Source organism: Haliotis cracherodii, unplaced genomic scaffold, assembly GCF_022045235.1.
Source record: "Haliotis cracherodii isolate W230 unplaced genomic scaffold, xgHalCrac1.p SCAF_18, whole genome shotgun sequence".
NCBI classification, from domain to species: Eukaryota; Metazoa; Mollusca; class Gastropoda; order Lepetellida; family Haliotidae; genus Haliotis; species Haliotis cracherodii.
In genome coordinates, this window is record NW_027266273.1 from 9457185 (window position 1) to 9468020 (window position 10836).

Genomic DNA, 10836 nt, shown 5'->3' on the forward strand with positions numbered 1-10836 from the left:
CATGAACCTGAAATGTATTGGCTACGTACCGGGCGGTTTGTCCAGCTTGCAATCGTCCAAAGGCTTGGTGTCGCTGATTTCTTGTCAATCTTGACATGTGGTAGCAATCCAGTAATGAATAAATGTTATCCGATCCGGGGGGATTTTTATAGGGCAAGAAATGGGGGAACGCATGTGCATTTCAATTTGCACGGAACTCACGTGCATCGGGTTACCATGGCCGTTGCCATGATGCGTTTGGGCGATCGGTTTTATTGTGATGTGGTTTGATTTTTTGAAATTTCATTTTTCCGGACAAGGTAATGTTAGATTTTCGAGAAACTTTGACAAAAATTACCCAGATATTTAAATGACAACTTTTCATGCAATGTTACTTTTGGTGACGTTTCTTTTGCGGTTCAGTATACTTTGTATCTACATTACATGCAAGTTGCATTTTCCCCACTGCGACATTGACATGATATGCATTTCTAAAGCAATAACTCCACAGTCATCAGTGGGAAACGCAATAAATATTACAGTTAACTAGAATTACTTCAATGGGAGTATGTTAAACTGAGCGTCACGAGATGTATTGAAATCGTTATTGTGTTTTGTCACAGCACAGTAGCTTAACTTACATGTCGTAACATTCAAACTTTACTGTCTAGTTTGTACTTAGTAGAAATTTGTTACAAGGTACTTTACAGGATAAATTTATACCCAGTGACGCTTAATAACCTATTTGGCCCTTTTATTGGCAATCGAGTGAGTGAGTTGGGTTTAACGCCGCTTTTAACAGTATTCCAGTTATATCGCGGCGTGTCAGCTTAATGTGGGAGAAAAGCCCGAAGTGATGCAGGTCTCAGACGTTTACCACTTCGGTGAACCCACGAGCACGGATATGGTGCTGACAAACCTAGAAACATAATCGGGGCGAACAGGGATTCGAACCCTGAATCATAGGTTTCTGACGTGCCCAAGGGACGCAACTCTGCACAGCGAATCGCGGCGCCTTAAACGACTGGGCCACCCTTGTCCCCTATTGCCAATCGAGCGTGTCAGGTCCTATGTTAATGGGTTCGCCCTGACTATATTTCTAGGTTTGCCAGCGTTTTGGCTCAACAAAGCGGTAAACGTCTATGACATGCACCAATTGGAGTTCCTCTCATATGTGGCTGACACGCTGTGACACAACTGAACTAGTTTCCAAAGCGCACCACTCTCAGTCATGTTCATGAATGTACATGATTCAACATTTGATAGCACTCATACAAACATTGCTGTGAGGAAAGTTTAGTCATGTAATGGATAAAGGTGAATACAATCTCCTTGTATAAGCAGATATCTTTATCAAAGCGTTTACATTGCTGACTGTCGGATCACGTGTTGTCAGGAACAACATGTTGTAACTCTATCTTGCATAATGATACTTAGTAACGAGTATGTTCTAACATTGAGGAAGTTGTTTGCTCGCCTCTTCGGGAGCACCCGGTGTCGGCGCTCTTAGATGGTGACTTTTGTACGCATGGTCATGATGACGTCGGAATCATACAGTCGACTCTTGTTTCTGGCAGATATTTTTTATGAATATGAAAAGGGTTTGTCGCCTTCATTGTATTGAAACTAAACGGTTTATGGCGACACATGTAGAACAAGGTTGCCCTGCACAATAATGAGTGTAACGGGTAGCACATGTGGCCATTGACATTAACACGGGTCGGGGAGAGGTTTAACTCCAAGGCTTTATATCAGGGTTGATATGACTGATACTCAAAGACGTGAGTGAGTGAGTGAGTTAAAGTTTTACGTCACATCGGCAGTATTTCAGCCATATAGTGACTCTCAAAGACGTGAAAGAGGCAATGTGTCAAAATGAGTGAGTGAGTGAGTGAGTTAAAGTTTAACGTCACATCGGCAATATTTCAGCCATATCGTGACGAAACAAAATTTGATATGAACAATATATATTAAACTGTTTAAAATTCTGCTGACAAAGAGCAGTATAATAACTAGAACATCACAGACATTCGGAAAACTAGTTTGAAAACAAGTAAAAATAGATAACTAACTAATCATTTAACAACACATTATAAAAACAGGCTATAGATCGCCACCAAATGAAGGTTAATCACCGCGCTGGGGACTATGGGGACTTACAGTACTTTTGCTACCTGCATGGACCAATGTGTCAAAAGAATAAACACTTAGTATGGACTAAAAAAGTTTATTCTTATTTTGATTTATTAGACTTTTCTGTTATTGAAAGGGTGCATCAAAGTACAAGACATCCTGAAACATTACCCAGTAGAATTTGTTTGTTTGTTGTTTAACGCCGCACTCAGCAATATTCCAGCTATATGACGGCGGTCTGTAAATAATCGACCAGACAATCCAGTGATTGACATCATGAGCTTCGATATACGTAATAGGGATGGCTGACATGCGTCAACCAAGTCAGCGATCGAGATAGGTTGACTGAAACAATGTGAAGCGACCTCGTATTTTGGTGTTTGTACAAGATACAGATTGCAAAAAGACTAAGAGAGTAAGTTATAACCACCAGTGATTAGGAGCGGTATTGTCTTTGTCCTGGCATCACCTTTTAAGATTGGCGTTATAAAAAAATGTTTGCAAATCCAGATGGCATTGGAAAAAATATTTGATACTCCACTAAACCGGGCAGTTCAGTATTGTCACTTTACGTCTATCATTGTATGGTCAGAATATCATTGTAGTCATTGTATCGATTTACTTTGATCAATATCTTCATATTGTTGTCGCTTTTGATGCGTTTTACATGCGCAGAGAAGCTATACAATTGCTAATCTCTACCAGGGGTAAAGGGTTGGACCTGAAATTATTTACATTCTTTATTCTCAAATCAACATCGATCGTAGAAGAGTGAGTGAGGGAGTTAAGCGCCGCTTTTAACACCATCCCAGTTATATCACGGCGTGTCTGTTTAATGTGGGAGGAAAAATGATGCAGGTCTCAGGCGTTTACCACTTCGGTGAAACCCACGAGCATGGGTATGGTGCTGACAAACCTAGAAACATAATCGGGGCGAACAGGGATTCGAACCCAATATCATTGGTTTCTGGCGTGCCCAAGGAACGCAACTCTGCACAAAAGGCAACGCTGCATCGCCTGGGCGTAACAAATCACTGTGTTCTCAAAGTTGTGTGGTTTATTTGAAACTCGGGAAGATTGGTTTCTCAAATGTTTCTTTTCTGCATTATCTCGGGTAAACGCTTATGGGTTGTATTTAACAAGGTCACCACACGAGTGCACGGGACGGGGCTAATAAACTAGCATCATAGTCACCGCCAGAAGAAACGCGAGCCATTGACACATATGGAGTAAGTTGGGTTTAACGCCGCTTTTAACAATATTCCAGTTATATCACAGCGTGTCAACTTAATGTGGGAAGAAAGCCCGAAGTAATGCAGGTCTCAGACGTTTACCACTTCGGTGAAACCCACGAGCACAAACCTAGAAACATAATCTGGGCGAACCGGGATTCGAACCCACAACCATAGGTTTCTGGTGTGCCCAAGGGACGCAACTCTGCAAAGAGAATCGCGGCGCCTTAGATGACTGGGCCACCCGTGCCCCCTCGTAGAAGACGGTACAAAAGGTGATCGCTTGTACTCATATAAAGAATGAGTTATTGATTGTTGCTTTACGTCGCAGCGAGCAATATCCCAGCCACATCTATGAATACTCGAATGTGGGTCAGACAAGGCAGTTGATTTGCTCGAGGAACGTTCCATGCCATCAGTGTACGATGACAGTCAAGATGCTCCGTTCAATCGGCTCTTGCGACTAGCGTGGAATGCCCGGGACCTATTTTGATACGAGTATAATTACACCTGGATGAGGTTTTATCTGTGCCCTTGAACGAAATACTTGCGCGGATGAGTTCTCGTTTATCCACAGGCGACATTCGTATACTTATCACACTGTCGACATGCATGGCTGGAGGAAGGAAGTGTTTTTCTGTCACAAATCGAAGGCTATCACATGCAGCAAACATGACTAAAGGGCCTCTAGGAATAATGTATGCAGGCTCATGTGGACCCGGAAAATGTTTACTTGATATCAACGTTGCATATTCAATATATCTTTATAATTTAACTGCTGTTTCGGAATGTTATGCCCAAAGCTAAATGTGTACACTACCACAATGTGATGGAAGAAAATAGCTGGACATTGATAATAAAAAAAATGACTATATGTGTATATTTTTGTAAAATAACAGCCCTCCATATCATGCCTTTGGTGTCTGCAACAGGGATGAATAATGTCTGTATGCAATGAAAACAGAATAGATATGGTACTGGATTTACCCAGCCACGAGGACATATAAGTCAGAGGAAAGGTATGCGTATATTGTGAACAGAATTGTTAAGCACAAACATTACACAGTTTCGTGAGTCTAAACTATTTCAGTCCGAATGAAAAACAACAGTAACGATTAAATTTAAATGATCCAATATTGACGATGGGTTACATCTTCATGAACAACTGCTCATCGCTTTCTTGGTACGATAATATACTAACAACGTTTAAAAGGACAATTCTCTGTCATAGCAACTTTGATTCAACGCATTCAGAAATAATTGTGTTTGTCTGCAATCGCATTTTATATGCAAGTAATAATCTCAAATTTGGACATTTCCAAAGTTCAAAACGTCAACGCCAGATGATAACCAGTATCGATTATCTGCCGAAACAGAGTCCATGGGGCAAAACTAGTGACGGAAATTAATGAATAGCTCACTCAAAATCAGTGATGCCACCAGGTGCTTGCGAAAAGTGTGAGTTATTTCCTTCTCTACCATCACTCACACAATTTACATAAAAAGTAAGTTTTTGTTTGTTGATGCGGCCCGCAGTATTACGCCTGGCATACGACAGCGGCCTGTAAACAATCGGGTATTGACCAGACAATCCTGTGATCAGTCTCATGAGCAATAATCCACGTCATCACCAGCATTGACCACCGATCCATTAAAGTAAGTTCCAGTGATTAAGGAGGTGGACAGGTCATTGTATTGCGCATCATGTTGCCAAGCAAAGTGTTATGTTCGGTAAATTCATCTGGATGTCTACCATACAATGCCGTAATGACTTGATCAGGATATACTTGTCGTAAAAGGCGACCAACGGGATCGGGTGGTCAGGCTCGCTGACTTGGTTGATGCATGTCATCGATACTCATAATAGTAATCACTCGGTTGTCTGGTCCAGACTCGATTATTTACAGACCGCCGTCATATAGCTGGAATATTTCTGAGTACGGCGTTAAACAACAAACCAACCAACCAGCCAACGACTTGACAAGGCCTTTGATGCCTAAACCTTGATACAATGTTTCAGTTTGGCATAAGCAGTGGTTACACCTTCTACACCTTCAGCGAAAGTGGACATCGGCGTATTTTCCCTTTAAGTGTTTGATGAAATGTTGCAGGTCATATCAAGAATAAAAACAAACAAACAAAAAACAAGCCAGTTCTGACATGGAAGTAGGATTAGGCCAGTAGATCCATTCATATGGATCGTTGAATCATTTGATCAGATGTTACGATCTAAATAATATTGACTTCATGAACCTGGCAAATAATTCAAAGCCCTTCAAATGAAACAATAACACCCCACGGATTCATAAAGCGCACTTTCCCGTTATCTTATGTAATAGGAAATGTTACATGTAGCTAGTTGCAGGTCAAAACGCACTCTGTTAAAATGCCACGCAAGAGAACGCTGAATTGAAAGTAGATTAGATCCATTCCACATTCATAGTTGAATCTTTTCATCTGTTTTTTTTACGTAAAATAATATTGATATGAACCTGGAAAATCATTCAACATCCTTCTGAAAACGATTTGCTAAAACGGGGTAAGTGACACCAAGGCATATATCCCGAATTAATTGAACAAACCTTGGCTGGTATTACAGCTACCCCTAGTTGTTAAGATATTGGGTCTTATCAACAATGAAAATCCTTTTCCAGTAATCCCATGCAGTATGCAGTCTTACCGTGTGTGCATGGCAAAACGAAACACAGGATTTGGGGGCATATCTTGTGTTAGGATTTTATACATATAAATTCAAATGCTTATTTGTTTTTTTATTCAATTCAGAAGCTGTTGTTATATATTTTTACATAGACACAGATGCCGTGTAATATTAAACTTATAGGTGTAGGTAACATAGGTCTATACAACAGATGTTTGACGCTCATTTCTGGTGTCCCCCGCCGTGATATTGCTGGAATATTGCTAAAAGCGGCGTAAAACCATACTCACTCACTAACTATTCAATAGATCATTGCCGTCAGGTCAGGATACAGTTTTACATATCAATATCATGTCAACAGGTGGTGACACTAGCAGGCCATGCTTGCCATGTTTATTAGGGTCATCATTGACTAAATACCAACCTAAATCCTTACAACACTGTGGTGGAAACTGTTCATGCTCAAAATATAGAGAAATAGTTCATTTGCCATAACTGTCGTATTGTGTTGTTTTTGGGTGCAATTGATTTCTTAAGTTGCTGCAAATAAGCCTATCAAAATTGTATTTAAATTTTGATTATATAGCATAATGCATTATTTCTAATATCATCTTTTAAGGTGTTTGGTATGTTTGATAGAACCTGGTACTTGTAAATAATTGTGCCTTTTATTTGGTAGTCTCTTTTATGTTCATTGAAGGGCATTATTTCCTCTTCATTAGATCGTTCATAGTTTATAGTCCCTTTTAAACCAGTTTCTTTTAATAATATACAATAAAACCTTCGAGGATTACAGTAGAACATTTGGGATACCAGTGAAGCTTCACATTCCGTTTTAGTACAGGTCATCACTTTTATGGTCCATTATTGTTATCTGTATCTACACATGGCTAAGGATCCAGTATTGCCAGTATTCTCCAAATGTTTTATATCAATACATTTGAAATTTTATTCGTACTAGTCTTCACCTCCTGCATGTATTTATGTTGACAAGGTTAGTATTCGCCAGGCATGTGGTGCATTGTTGAAAATCTTAAAGATAGCTCCGTATGGTTATTTCCATTGTCTTTTCGATCAGTATCTTTGTTCAACTCATGTGATTACCGTTTATAGAAGTGTGATATGATGGAAGCAACACAACTAATAATATGTAAGGAACACAATGATGACATTGTACTGTTCTGTTTAGTGAGGTATTGCACAGTGATGCCATTCTGTACTGTTCTGTCTAACAAGGTATTGCACAGTGATGCCATTCTGCACTGTTCTGTCTGACGAGGTATTGCACAGTAATGCTTTTCTGTACTGTTCTGTCTAACGAGGTATTGCAAAGTGATGCCATTCTGCACTGTTTTGTCTGACGAGGTATTGCACAGTGATGCCATTCTGTACTGTTTTGTCTAACGAGGTATTACACAGTGGTGCCATTCTGTACTGTTCTGTTTAGTGAGGTATTACACAGTGATGCCATTCTGTACTGTTCTGTTTAGTGAGGTATTGCACAGTGATGCCATTCTGTACTGTTCTGTCTAACGAGGTATTACACAGTGATGCCATTCTGTACTGTTTTGTCTAACGAGGTATTACACAGTGATGCCATTCTGCACTGTTCTGTCTGACGAGGTATTGCACAGTAATGCTTTTCTGTACTGTTCTGTCTAACGAGGTATTGCAAAGTGATGCCATTCTGCACTGTTTTGTCTGACGAGGTATTGCACAGTGATGCCATTCTGTACTGTTTTGTCTAACGAGGTATTACACAGTGGTGCCATTCTGTACTGTTCTGTTTAGTGAGGTATTACACAGTGATGCCATTCTGTACTGTTCTGTTTAGTGAGGTATTGCACAGTGATGCCATTCTGTACTGTTCTGTCTAACGAGGTATTACACAGTGATGCCATTCTGTACTGTTTTGTCTAACGAGGTATTACACAGTGATGCCATTCTGCACTGTTCTGTCTGACGAGGTATTGCACAGTAATGCTTTTCTGTACTGTTCTGTCTAACGAGGTATTGCAAAGTGATGCCATTCTGCACTGTTTTGTCTGACGAGGTATTGCACAGTGATGCCATTCTGTACTGTTTTGTCTAACGAGGTATTACACAGTGGTGCCATTCTGTACTGTTCTGTTTAGTGAGGTATTACACAGTGATGCCATTCTGTACTGTTCTGTTTAGTGAGGTATTGCACAGTGATGCCATTCTGTACTGTTCTGTCTAACGAGGTATTACACAGTGATGCCATTCTGTACTGTTTTGTCTAACGAGGTATTACACAGTGATGCCATTCTGTACTGTTCTGTCTGACGAGGTATTACACAGTGATGCCATTCTGTACTGTTTTGTCTGACGAGGTATTACACAGTGATGCCATTCTGTACTGTTTTGTCTAACGAGGTATTACACAGTGGTGCCATTCTGTACTGTTCTGTCTAAGGAGGTATTACACAATGATGCCATTCCGTACTGTTCTGTCTAACAAGGTATTGCACAGTGATGCCATTCTGTACTGTTCTGTTTAGTGAGGTATTGCACAGTGATGCTATTCTGTACTGTTCTGTCTGACGAGGTATTGCAAAGTGATGCCATTCTGCACTGTTTTGTCTGACGAGGTATTACACAGTGATGCCATTCTGTACTGTTTTGTCTAACGAGGCATTACACAGTGGTGTCATTCTGTACTGTTCTGTCTAAGGAGGTATTACACAGTGATGCCATTCTGTACTGTTCTGTCTAACGAGGTATTACCCAGTGATGCCATTCTGTACTGTTCTGTCTGACGAGGTATTGCACAGTGATGCCATTCTGTACTGTTCTGTCTGACGAGGTATTACACAATGATGCCATTTTGTACTGTTCTGCCTAGTGAGGTATTACACACTGATGCTTTTCTGTACTGTTCTGTCTCACGAGGTATTGCACAGTGATGCCATTCTGTACTGTTCTGTCTCACGAGGTATTACACACTGATGCCATTCTGTACTGTTCTGTTTAGTGAGGTATTGCACAGTGATGCTATTCTGTACTGTTCTGTCTGACGAGGTATGCACAGTGATGCCATTCTGTACTGTTCTGTCTAACGAGGTATGCACAGTGATGCCATTCTGTACTGTTCTGTCTAACGAGGTATTACACAGTGATGCCATTCTGTACTGTTCTGTCTGACGAGGTATAACACAGTGATGCCATTCTGTACTGTTCTGTCTAACGAGGTATAACACAGTGATGCTTTTCTGTACTGTTCTGTCTGACGAGGTATAACACAGTGATGCCATTCTGTACTGTTCTGTCTGACGAGGTATTACACAGTGATGCTTTTCTGTACTGTTCTGTCTGACGAGGTATTGCACAGTGATGCCATTCTATACTGTTCTGTCTGACGAGGTATTGAACAGTGATGCCATTCTGTACTGTTCTGTCTGACGAGGTATTACACAGTGATGCCATTCTGTACCGTTCTGTCTGACGAGGTATTACACAGTGATGCCATTCTGTACTGATCTGTCTGACGAGGTATTACACAGTGATGCCATTCTGTACTGTTCTGTCTGACGAGGTATTACACAGTGATGCCATTCTGTACCGTTCTGTCTGACGAGGTATTACACAGTGATGCCATTCTGTACTGATCTGTCTGACGAGGTATTACACAGTGATGCCATTCTGTACTGTTCTGTCTGACGAGGTATTGCACAGTGATGCCATTCTGTACTGTTCTGTCTGACGAGGTATTACACAGTGATGCCATTCTGTACTGATCTGTCTGACGAGGTATTGCACAGTGATGCCATTCTGTACTGATCTGTCTGACGAGGTATTACCCAGTGATGCCATTCTGTACTGTTCTGCCTAGTGAGGTATTACACAATGATGCTATTCTGTACTGTTCTGCCTAGTGAGGTATTGTACAGTAATACCATTCTGTACTGTTCTGCCTAGTGAGGTATTACACAGTGATGCTATTCTGTACTATTCTGTCTGACGAGGTATTACACAGTGATGCCATTCTGTACTGTTCTGTCTGACGAAGTATTACACAGTGATGCCATTCTGTACTGTTCTGTCTGACGAGGTATTGCACAGGGTGATGCCACTCTGTACTGTTCTGTCTGACGAGGTATTGCACAGTGATGCCATTCTGTACTGTTCTGTCTGACGAGGTATTACACAGTGATGCCATTCTGTACCGTTCTGTCTAACGAGGTATTACACAGTGATGCCATTCTGTACTGATCTGTCTGACGAGGTATTACCCAGTGATGCCATTCTGTACTGTTCTGCCTAGTGAGGTATTACACAGTGATGCTTTTCTGTACTGTTCTGTCTAAGGAGGTATTACACAGTAATGCTATTCTGTACTGTTCTGCCTAGTGAGGTATTGTACAGTGATACCATTCTGTACTGTTCTGCCTAGTGAGGTATTACACAGTGATGCCATTCTGTACTGTTCTGTCTGACGAAGTATTACACAGTGATGCCATTCTGTACTGTTCTGTCTGACGAGATATTGCACATGGTGATGCCACTCTGTACTGTTCTGTCTGACGAGGTATTGCACAGTGATGCCATTCTGTACTGTTCTGTCTGACGAGGTATTGCACACTGATGCCATTCTGTACTGTTCTGTCTGACGAGGTATTACACAGTGATGCCATTCTGTAGTATTCTGCCTAGTGAGGTACTATACAAGTATGGTATATGTAGTGTTTAGCCTGATGGGGTATTTCAGAATGGAAAAAACATCACCAGGAAGTACTTTCGTGACACTTCGTTAACAAATCGATTAATACTGACTTCTATATCTCCGAATATAACATATGACATATGTAGTTT